At 36.0% G+C, this 10,804-nt stretch overlaps 1 pseudogene; it reads right to left on the bottom strand.

Annotated features, from left to right (window-relative positions):
* Window positions 1-8,749: 8,749 nt before the first annotated feature.
* On the bottom strand, window positions 8,750-10,534 carry LOC108529107 (60 kDa heat shock protein, mitochondrial pseudogene; annotated as a pseudogene).
* Between the last annotated feature and the right edge of the window lie 270 nt (window positions 10,535-10,804).

Below are 10,804 nucleotides of genomic sequence, written 5' to 3'. Positions count from 1 at the left end.
AAAAAAAAAAAAAAAAAAAAAAAAAAAAAATGTGCCATGGATTTCTGGATTTCTCTGTTTTCATAAGGGAGATAAGGGAGGATCTGAGAGTATTTCCCTCACCACTTGCCAATTTTGTAGTTATGAGAGATGAGGGAGCCTATTTAGAAACTGTAGAATTTTAAAATTGAAAAAGACCTTAAAAGTCAAATCTGAAAGCTTTAGAATCACCCTCCACTAGACGAATTGTCTGATTTTATGTGTTGTCCGGTGGCATTGTGTAGCATTCATACAGTGTGTTCTGTGGGACACTAGACTCTTAAAGTGCTCCATTTAAAAAGGGAAGGTTCATAGTTAAGGAAGTTTAGGAAGACCTACATGCTACAACTCTGTCTTAAAGAGTTAAATGTATTAGACTCTTAACGACTATGAAAAACCCTGTAAGAAACAATCCTGTTAAAGTTTGTTTAAACTGGTATTTACCAAATTTTTAATTTTTTTTTTGAAACTGACAAATAAAATTATATTTATTTATTGTGTTCATGTTGCTCTGAAATAGGCACACGTCGTGGAATAACTAAGTTGAGCTCATTAACATACACATCTCACATATGTATTTTTTTTTTCTTGTTGACAGATTCTCACTCTGGAGTGCAATGGCACAATCTGGGCTCACTGGAACCTCTGCCTCCTGGGTTCAAGCATTTCTCCTGCCTCAGCCTCCCAAGTAACTGGGATTGCAGGTGCCCACCACCATGCCCAGCTAACTTTATGTATTTTAGTAGAGATGGGGTTTCGCCACGATAGCCAGGCTGATTTCGCACTCCTGACCTCAAGTGATCCACCTGCCTGGACCTCCCAAAATGCTAGGATTACAGGCGTGAGCCACCGCATCCACCACACATATGTAATTTTTTTTTTTTTGGAGTGGGGAGCCTTAAACTCCTTAGCAATTTTCAACAATACATTGTTATTAACTATAATCACCATGTTGTACAATAGATACCTTGAACTTATTTCTCCTAATTGTAATTTCGTATCCTTTGTGTCATATCTCCCCAAATTCCCCTGCCTGCCCCTAACCACCACATTCTCTGGTAACCACCATTCCACTCTCAGCTTCTATAAGATCAACTTTTTTAGATTTCCATACAAGTAAGGATTTGTGGTATTTGTCTTTCTGTGCCTGGGTTATTTCACTTAACATAATGTCCTCAAGGTTCATCTACGTTGTTGCAAATGGCAAAATTTTCTTCCTTTTAAGACTGAAGAGTATTCCATTGTGTACATATACCACATTTTCTTTATCCATTCATCTCTTCATGACACTTAAGTTGATTCCATATCTTAATTATTGTAAGAAGTGGTAGAATAAATATGGGAATGTAGATACCTCTTCAACATACTGATTTCATTTCCTTTGCATATATACACAGAAGTGGGGTTGCTGGATTATATGGTATTTCTATTTTTAATTTTTTGAGAAACCACCATACCGTTTTTCATAATTGCTGTACTAATTTATACTCTCACCAGCAATGTATAAGGGTCTTTTCTCCACATTCTTTTTCACACTTGTAATATTGCATCTTTTTGATAATAGACATTTTAACAGGTGTGAGGTGATATTATATGGTGATTTTAATTTGCATTTCTCTGATGATTAGTGATTTTGAATGTTTTTAGTATACATGTTGGCTGCATGTCTTTGGGGAAATATCTATTCAGAGCTTTGCTCATTTTACAACTGGGTTGTTTTCTTACTATTGAATTGTTTGAGTTTGTTATATATTTTAGATATTAACACCTTATCAGATGTTTGATTTTTAAATATTTTATATTTTATCTCATTCCATTAGTTGTCTCATTATTCTGTTGATTGTTTCCTTGCATATGCAAAAAGCTTTTAAGTTGAATGTAATTTGTCTATTTTCACTTTCATGGCCTGTGCTTTTGGGGTCATTTCTAAAATATCATTACCCAAACCAAAGTCATGGAGATTTTCCCGTTTTCTTCTAACAGTTTGAAATGTTTAGGACTTACGTTTAAGTCTTTAATTCATTTGGAGTTGATCTTGTACATAGCAAGATGAAGATATAATTTCATTTTTCTGCATGTGGCTATTTCATTATCTCAACAACATTTATTGAAGAGATTATCCTTTCCTCACTGTGTGTTCTTGGCACCTTGATAGAAAATCAACTGGCCATAAATTATAGGCTTATTTCTCAGGCACCATGTTTCACTCTATTGGCCTATGTGTCTGTTTTTATGCCAGAATCCGGCTGTTTTGATTACCATAACTTTGTAGTATGTTTTGAAACCATGTAGTGTGAGACCTCCAGCTCTGTTCTTTTTGCTCAATATTCCTTTTGCTATTTGAAATCTTTTGGTTCCATAGGAATTTTAGCTTTTTTTCTGTTTCTGTAAAAAATGGCATTAAATTTTTGATAGATATTGCATTGGATCTGTAAATTGCTTTGGCTAATATGGACATTTTAACAGTATTCATTCTTCTATTTCATGACCATGGAATATCTTTCTATTTATTTGTGTTTTCCTCAATTTCTTTCATCAATGTTATATAGTTTTCAGTGTATAGGTCTTTTGCCTTTTTGGTTAAATGTATTTCCATCTTATTACTTTTTGTAGATATTGTAAATGGAATTGTTTTGATTGCCTTTTTGAATAGCTCATTGTTACTCTATAGAAACACTACTGATTTTTGTATGTTAATATTATATCCTGCAACTGTACTGAATTTTGTTAGTTCTAACAGCTTTTTGCAAGTTTTTAAAGGTTTTCTATATAAGATCATGTCATCTGCAAACATGTCTCAAGACATCCAAATTGTAAAAGAGTAAATCAAATTGTTACTGTTAAGATAAATTTATTTTGCTCTGGGTAGGACTTCCAGTATTATGTTGAATAGAAACTGGCAAGCATGTGCATCCTTGACTTGTTTCTGATCTTACAAAATATGATTTAAACTTTTCACCATTGAATATGATGTTAACTGTGAGTGTGTCATATATGATATTTAATGTGTTGAGGTGCATTCTTTCTGTATATAATTTCTTAAGAGTCTTTAATCACAAGATGATATGAATTTTGTTAACAACTTTCTCTTTGTCTATTGAGATGATTATATGATTTTGTCTTTTATTATATTCATATGGTATGTTACATTTACAGATTTGTGTACATTGAACCATCCTTGTATCTCTGGGATAAACTCCACTTCATTATGGTGTATGATTCATTCAATGTGCTGTTGAATTTGGTTTGCTAATATTTTTGAGGATATTTACATCTATGATCATCAGGAATATTGGCCTATAATCTTATTTTCTTGTAGTGTCCTTGTATGGCTTTGATATCAGGGTAAAGCTGGCCTTGAAAAATGTGTTTGAAAGTATTTTGTCTTCATTTTTTGAAAGCATTTTAAAAAGATGGTATTAGGTATTCTTTAAATGCTTGGTAGAATTTGTCCATGAAGCCATCAAGCCCTGGGCCCTCCTTTGGTGGGGGATGTTTTATTACTGATTCAATCCTCTTACTTGGTATTGGTTTGTTCAGATTTTCTACTTCATGATTCAGTCTTGGTAGGTTGAACATGTGTAGGAATTTGTCCATTATTCTAGGTTATCTAATTGGTTGGCATATGTTCACAATAGTTTCTTAGTGATCCTTTGTAATTCTGTTGTGTCAGTTGTAATGTCTCCTTTTTATTTATAATTTTATTTATTTGAACCTTCTCTTTTTTTTCTTATTCTAGCTCAAGGCTTGTTCATTTTGTTTATCTTTCTAAAAAATTCTTAATTTTGCTGATTCTTTCTGTTGTTTTCTAGTCTCTATTTCACGTATTTGGGTTTTGATCTTTACTATTTCTTAACCTCTTTTAACTTTGGGTTTAGTTTATTGTTTTTCTTTTTCCTTGAGGTGTAACATTAGGTTGTTTATTGGGGATCTTTCTTCTTTTCTGATGGAGGCTATAAACTTCCATCTTAGAAATGCTTTTGCTGAATCCCGTAAGTTTTGGTATGTTGTGTTTCCATCTTCCTTTGTATCAATATATTTTAAAATTTCTCTTTCCATTTCTTCATTAACCCTTGGTTGTTCAAGAGCAAGTCATTTAAATTCCATGTATTTGTGAATATTCTAAAGTTCCTAGAAATTAGAATTTTATACTATTGTGGTCAATAAAGACATTTGATAGGATTTCAGTCTTCTTAAATTTAAGACTTGTTTTATGGCCTAATACATCATCTATCTCAGAGAATGTTCCATGTGCAGCAGAGGAAAATGTGTATTCTGCAGCTGTTGGATAGAATATTCTGTATATGGATGTTAGGTCCATTTGGTCTCCAATATATGTTGATATTTCCTAATTAATTTTCTGTTGAAGTAATCTGTCTTTTGCTGAAAATGAGGTACTAAAGCCCCCTACTATTACTGTATTGCCATCTACCTCTTTCTTCAGATCTATTAATATTTACTTTATATATGTGTGTGTATAAATATTTACAATGGTTATATCCACTTCCTTAATTTACCCCTCTTTCATTATATAATGACCTTCTTTGTCTCTTTTCTCAGTTTTGACTTAATGTTCATTTTATCTGACTTAAGTGTACCTATTTCTGCTCCCCATTAGTTTCCATTCACATCCATGTCTTTTATATCTCTTCACTTTTAATCTATGTGTATCCTTAAATGTGAAGTGAGTCTCTTATAGGCACTGTACAGTGTCTTGTCTTTTATGCATGTAGACATTCTATGTCTTGATTAGATAATTTAATTCATTTAAATTCAAGGTAGGCATTGATATATAAAAACCTACTGCTACTGTTTTATGTTTGTTTTGCAGATCTTTTATTTTCTCTTTACTCTTTTGTTGTCTTTGTGATTAGGTGACTTTGTCTAGTGGTATGCTTTGATTTCTTACTTTTTATGTTTTGCATATCTGCAATAGGTTTTTTCTTTGTGGTTACCATGAGGATTATTTTTTAAATCTTATTGTTATTACAGGCTAAGTTGATAACAACTTAACTTTGATTGCATAAAAAAAAACCTCTACAATATTCTCCACCTCCCTCATGCATTTAAAATTTTTGATGTTGTAATTTACATGTTCTTATGTTGTATATGCCACAACAAATTATTATAACTATTATTTTTAGTTCTGTGTTTTCATCTTTATACTAAAGATATAAGTGATTTAAACATCATCACAATTACAGTATTAAAGTATTCTGAATTTGACTGTGTATGTACTTTTATCAGTGAGTTTTATACTTTGAGATGTTTTGTGTTACTTTTAGCATCCTTTTTTTTCAGGCTGATGAACTTCTTTTAGCATTTCTTGTAAACAGTTCTGGTGGGAGTGAACTACCTCAGCTTTTGTTTCTCTGGGAAACTCTTTCTCTCTCCTTTATTTCTGAACCACACCTTTTTCAGATACAATATTCTTACTTGGCAGTTTTATTTAGTATTTTTTTTTTTCAGCGCTTTGAATGTATCATCCTGTTCTCTTCTGGCCTGTAATACCTCTGCTAAGAAATTAACTTCTGTGTGTACCAGAACTTCCTTATAGGTTATTCACTTCTTTTATCTTGATGCTTTCAGGATCCTCTTTCTTTCCTTGAGTTTGACAGCTTTATTTTATTATGTCTTGATGTAATCTTGTTTGGATTCAATCTGGTTAGAGAATTTTGACATTTCTGTACCTAGATATTTATATCTTTCTCCAAATTTGGAAAGTACTGCTAATATTTCTTTAAATAAACATTTTAATTCTTTATCTTTCTCTTCTCCTTCACAAACTCCTATAACCCAAACAATTGCTCATAAATCTCATAAGCTTACTTCATTCCTTTTCATTCTTTTTTCTTCTCTGACTTTATATTTTCCAATAACCTGTCTTCAGAATCATAGATTCTTTCTTCTGATTGATCAATTTTGCTATTAATGCTCACTATTGCATTTTTTATTTTGTTCATTGTATTTTCCAACTCCAGAATTACTATTTTATAAAATAACTTAAATGTCTCTGTTAATTTTTAATATTGGTACTTTATTGTTTTCCTGATCTTATTGAGGCATTTTAAGTATTTATTGAAGTTGTCCTATGTTACTTAAAAAATTATTTTGAATTTTTTGTCAGGCAGTTCATCCATCTTTATTTCCTGTAGGTCAGCTACTAAGAGATTATTGTTTGGTGTGTTCTTTGGTTATGTTATGTCTTCCTGGTGTTTTGTGTTTTCATTACCTTACATGGATGACTGCACATTCAAAAAGTAAGGACTTATTCCAGTCTTTGCAGACTGACTTTGGGTGGAAAAGCTGTTCCAGGCAGCCTGCCTAGAGATTCTAGGCAGACCACTGGGCATAATCTGAAGGTAAGCTTGCTGCTGGAGTCCTCAGATAGGCTAGTGTGGTGCCTGGGTCAGCAGGTAGGCAACCTGATGCCTGGGTCTACTTGGTTGGGCATAAAGCCTAGATCCATGGGGGCTGATCTTGCACTAGAATAGACCTGGTGCCTGAGTCCGTGGAGGCTGGTTCAGTATTGGAGTAGGCCTGGAGCTTGAGTCTGTGGGGATGGGTTTGGGTTATGGGCCCACAGTTGCTGGCCTAGAACTTAAGTCTTCATGGGTAGTCTTGGAGCCTCAGTCTGTGTGTCTAGCCTGCTACTGGGGTCTACTGGGGTGAGCTTGGGCCCTGGATCTGCTGGTACAGCCCTAGACCCTGGGTTATCTGAAGCTTGAGACCACAGAGACCAGCCTGGCACTTGGGGTTTTCTCAGTGCTGTAGTTGGTAGGAAGCCTGGGTCCACAGGAGACAGTCTGGAGCCTGTGATTGCAGGTGTTGGTTTAGTGCATTAGACTCTGGTACTGACCTGGAGCCTATGTCCACTAGTGTTTGCCTGGAGTCTGGGCATGCAGGTGTTGGCCTAGAGGATAGGCCCATGAGGGCTGTCCTAGGTCTTAGGGCCTTGGGAATAGCCACTTACCTAGGTATACAGGGGCTGTCCTGGAGCCTTGGTCCATGGGGGTTGGTCAAATGCTGGAATCTACTGGGGCAACCTGAACCCTGGGTCTGTTGGAGTGAGGAGCTACAGGAGCTGGCCTGGAAGCTGGGTCTGAGGGTGCCAGTCTGATGACTAGGACTGCAAGGGTTGGTCTGGCGCTGAGGTTGGCCTGAGGCCTGGGGCCATGGGATCCACTTCACTGTTAGGGGTGGTTTGGACTCTGGGGTTGTTGAAGTCAGGTTGGCAGTGGGGCAGCCTGGAGACCAAGTTCATTGGAAAATCCTAGAGCCTGGTGGGGGATGTAGCCTGGTTCTAGTGCTGGCCTGGAAACCTAGTCCTTGGATAGGGGCCTAAAGTCTGAGGCCATGGGGTCAGATCAGTGCTAGATTTTACTGAAGAGGGCCTAGTTTTGGAGTCTGAGGCAAAGTCTTCTCACTTCCTTCTTCCTCTCCTAGGCAGTATCTTTCTCCATGCTGTGCTGTCCAGGGTTGAAGAATGGGCAATGTGCCTAATGTCCATCCTACTCTCCTCAATGCGTCTTTTCTTTCTGTGCTACATTCAGACACTATTGGCCTTCACCAGGTTTCCTTAGCACTTGGGAAGATATTTCCATGTGTGGATAGTTGTTTGCATTAATGTTTCTTCAGGGGACAAGCATTGGAGAGTTCTATTTCTCCATTTTGCTGATGTTCCCACTCCCTGAACCTATTTTGTAATAGAAGTTTTCAGAACTCCAATTAACAATCAACCTTTTCCTCTCGTATTTGCCACCTAGTGTAATTAACTTTAAATTGCTCTTCATACTCTTGAACTTTACAGCTTCTTCACAGGTTCATTTATTTTTATTTTTTGACCTGAGACATCTTAATTTCTAGTAAGCTAGAACAGAAATAAGGCTACTACTCCTTTCACCCTGTTCTTTGGCAGTGTACGCAGCTTATATTCACAAGCAGACTCACAGATTACCATCTCAGGAATACAGAGGATTCTCTCTTCAGGTGTTTGCTTAATATCCTTTTTTCTTGGACCTCTTTTCCTGGCCACTCTTTTCTTCTAGACTCAAGTGCTCCAGAAGAGTTGCTCCTCTTACCTAGTTGTCAGCTTCCTATGGTGGGCAGTGAGCAAATGTCAACCACTATGTCTTAAATACTCAGCATCTAACATAATCCTTTACCCACAATTCAAATGGTCCTTAAAAGTACTGAATAAGCCTTTTGCATGAAAGCCAATTTGGAGAATTTAAAATACCTTCAGGCTGCACTATTTAAAATTTTAAACAAATTTTTATTACACAAAGGCTGTCACATAATTGGATATTTCTCTACTTTGTACACAATTCTTCTTACTCTCCACAGAAAGGATGCTTCTTAACTTCTCATCTGGTGATGGCAAGCACTAAAATCCCGATTTTAATAGAACGGCAGTAAAAACGTCTCAGTGATTTAGGTTGAAAGCACTATATTGGTTCATGGCTCTTGTACCCAATATCAAGAATGTACAAATGTTTTCTCATTCAAAAATACAAAATAAATTATCTGTAGGCATGGGCAATGACAGCAGTAAATTATTGTATATTGTCAACTGAAACCAGTAACTGATGATTATGGTGATTTTCTTAAATTTCAGCCAGCCTTCTCTTCAGTCATTTTCTTCACCTGACTTCTAACGTTATTGTTGAAGAATGCTGTTTTCAGCTTCTTGTCACAGTTCAAAAACAAAGGTAAAGCACTATTCTAGGAATCAGAACAAACCATCTCCCATTCTACCTATTGCACTCATTCCAGGATTCTCTTTTTTAGGAATTTCTATGACTACAACTTCTGCTGTAGGTAACGGAGAAGCCACCCCAGCAGCATGCAGTAAAGCAGTTCTCACGACGTTTGTGGGGTCAGTGACTCCTTTTTCTACCGTATTCACAGAATCTCCAATCAGCCTCATAACCAACTTCAGAGGATCTTACATAATTTTTTCAACTATCAAAGATCCTTCAACACTTGCATTCTTAACATTGGTCACTGAAGGAATTTTGAATGTTCTTTTAATAATTTCTATAACATTTAAAACATCTTCATTAGCTGGAGTTAATGAGTCCAAGGCTGGAATGCACTGAAGCAGAACAATGCCATCTTTAATGGCAGCTCTTGTAGCATTAAGGACGTCATTAACTCTTTCTTTTCTTTCACCTGAACATCACTTGTCTCACCAACCATCAACATGGCTATTCCATCTGATAGTTTTGCCAGACATTCATTCAGTTTTTTCTTTTCATATTCACTAGTTGTGATATCTAACTACTCAATGATTTCTTGAATACATTTTTCAATTTAAGCCTTGTCATCTTTTCCTTTTAATAACATAGCATCATCTTTGACCACAATGACCTCTCTGAATTTTCCTGAGTCATGAGGCTGAACATCTTCAAGATTTAGGGTTAACCCCTCTTCTCCAAACACTGCAATACCAGTAGCAATAGCCACATCTTTAAGCTAGTTCTATTGTCACCAAAACCTGAAATTTTGACTACTACAACCTGAAGACCAACTTTTAGCCGATTCAAGATGAGCATACTTAGAGTTTCTTCATCAGCATCTTCAGCAATTGTGACCAAAGGCTTAAGGTGAGCACTGGCAATTTCAAGAGCAGGTACAATGGACTGGACACCAGAAATGTTCTTTTCATTCAGTAGAACATAGGCATCCTGGAATTCACATTTCTGACCTTTTGATATATTAATAAGTATGGAAAAATGTAGCCTCAATCAAACTTCATGCCTTCAATAATTTCTAATTCATCATTCAATGTTTTTCCACCTTTCACTGTGAGCACAACCTTTCTTCCCACCTTTTTCATTGCACCTGAAATGATGCTGCCAATTTTTTTTTGTCTCTCTTTGCAGAAATTATACCAACCTGAGCAATTTCTTCAGGGGTTGTCACAGGTTTAGACTGCTTCCTAAGTTCAGCAATTACAGTATCAACATCTAACCTCACACACTTCCAGTTTCCACTGGAATTTGCACCTTTGCTAACCTTCTCAAAGCCTTCTTTGCAATAGAGCATGCCAGTATGGTAGCAGTGGTGATACCATCTCCAGCTTCTTTATTTGTATTATTGGCAACATTTTAACAAGTTTAGCTCCAATATTTTTATATTTATCCTTTAAGTCAATTGACTTTGCAACAGTCACACCATCTTTTTTTTACTTTGGAACTTCCTCAGCTTTCTTCAATAATCACTGTTCTTCCCTTTGACCCTATTGTAATGGCTAGAGAATTGGCTAAAAGGCTTACACCTTGAAGCTTTAAGGTTGGGCATCTGCACCAAATTTTACATCTTTGGCATCAGCCTGAGGAAGATGAGGCTTCAGTACCCTGGACACCAGTCTTATTTGGCAAAAGAAAAAAAAAAGAAAAAAAAAAGAAAAAAAATTGTGGGTAGTTGAAGCATTTCTGCAGGGCTGCAGCAGGGCGTATGCACAGTGAGACAGGTCATTGGTGGGGAGGGAAGGAAAGAGTGTAGGGCCCATTTTTTTAAAATTCAAAGTGAAAATAGCTTCATCACATCCCATAGAATTTATAAATTTTGCTATAATTAAGAGTACTGCTTTATTAAGCAAAATAATGTTAATAAACAAATGGTGCTGCTTTTGAAGCCACAAAAATGTTGCTGTCTGATCCTATTTGAGATGCAGTAACTTATACCACATCTCTACTTATTCATATCTTATATTTTTAAAGTTCTTTACAACTCAGAAAGTGAGTTCATAAACATTTTCTAACTTCAATCTCAAAACTTT

This window comes from Rhinopithecus bieti, unplaced genomic scaffold (genome assembly GCF_001698545.2).
Source record: "Rhinopithecus bieti isolate Rb0 unplaced genomic scaffold, ASM169854v2 scaffold_4981, whole genome shotgun sequence".
Lineage (NCBI taxonomy): Eukaryota > Metazoa > Chordata > Mammalia > Primates > Cercopithecidae > Rhinopithecus > Rhinopithecus bieti.
This window is presented reverse-complemented; position numbering and strand designations above follow the sequence as displayed.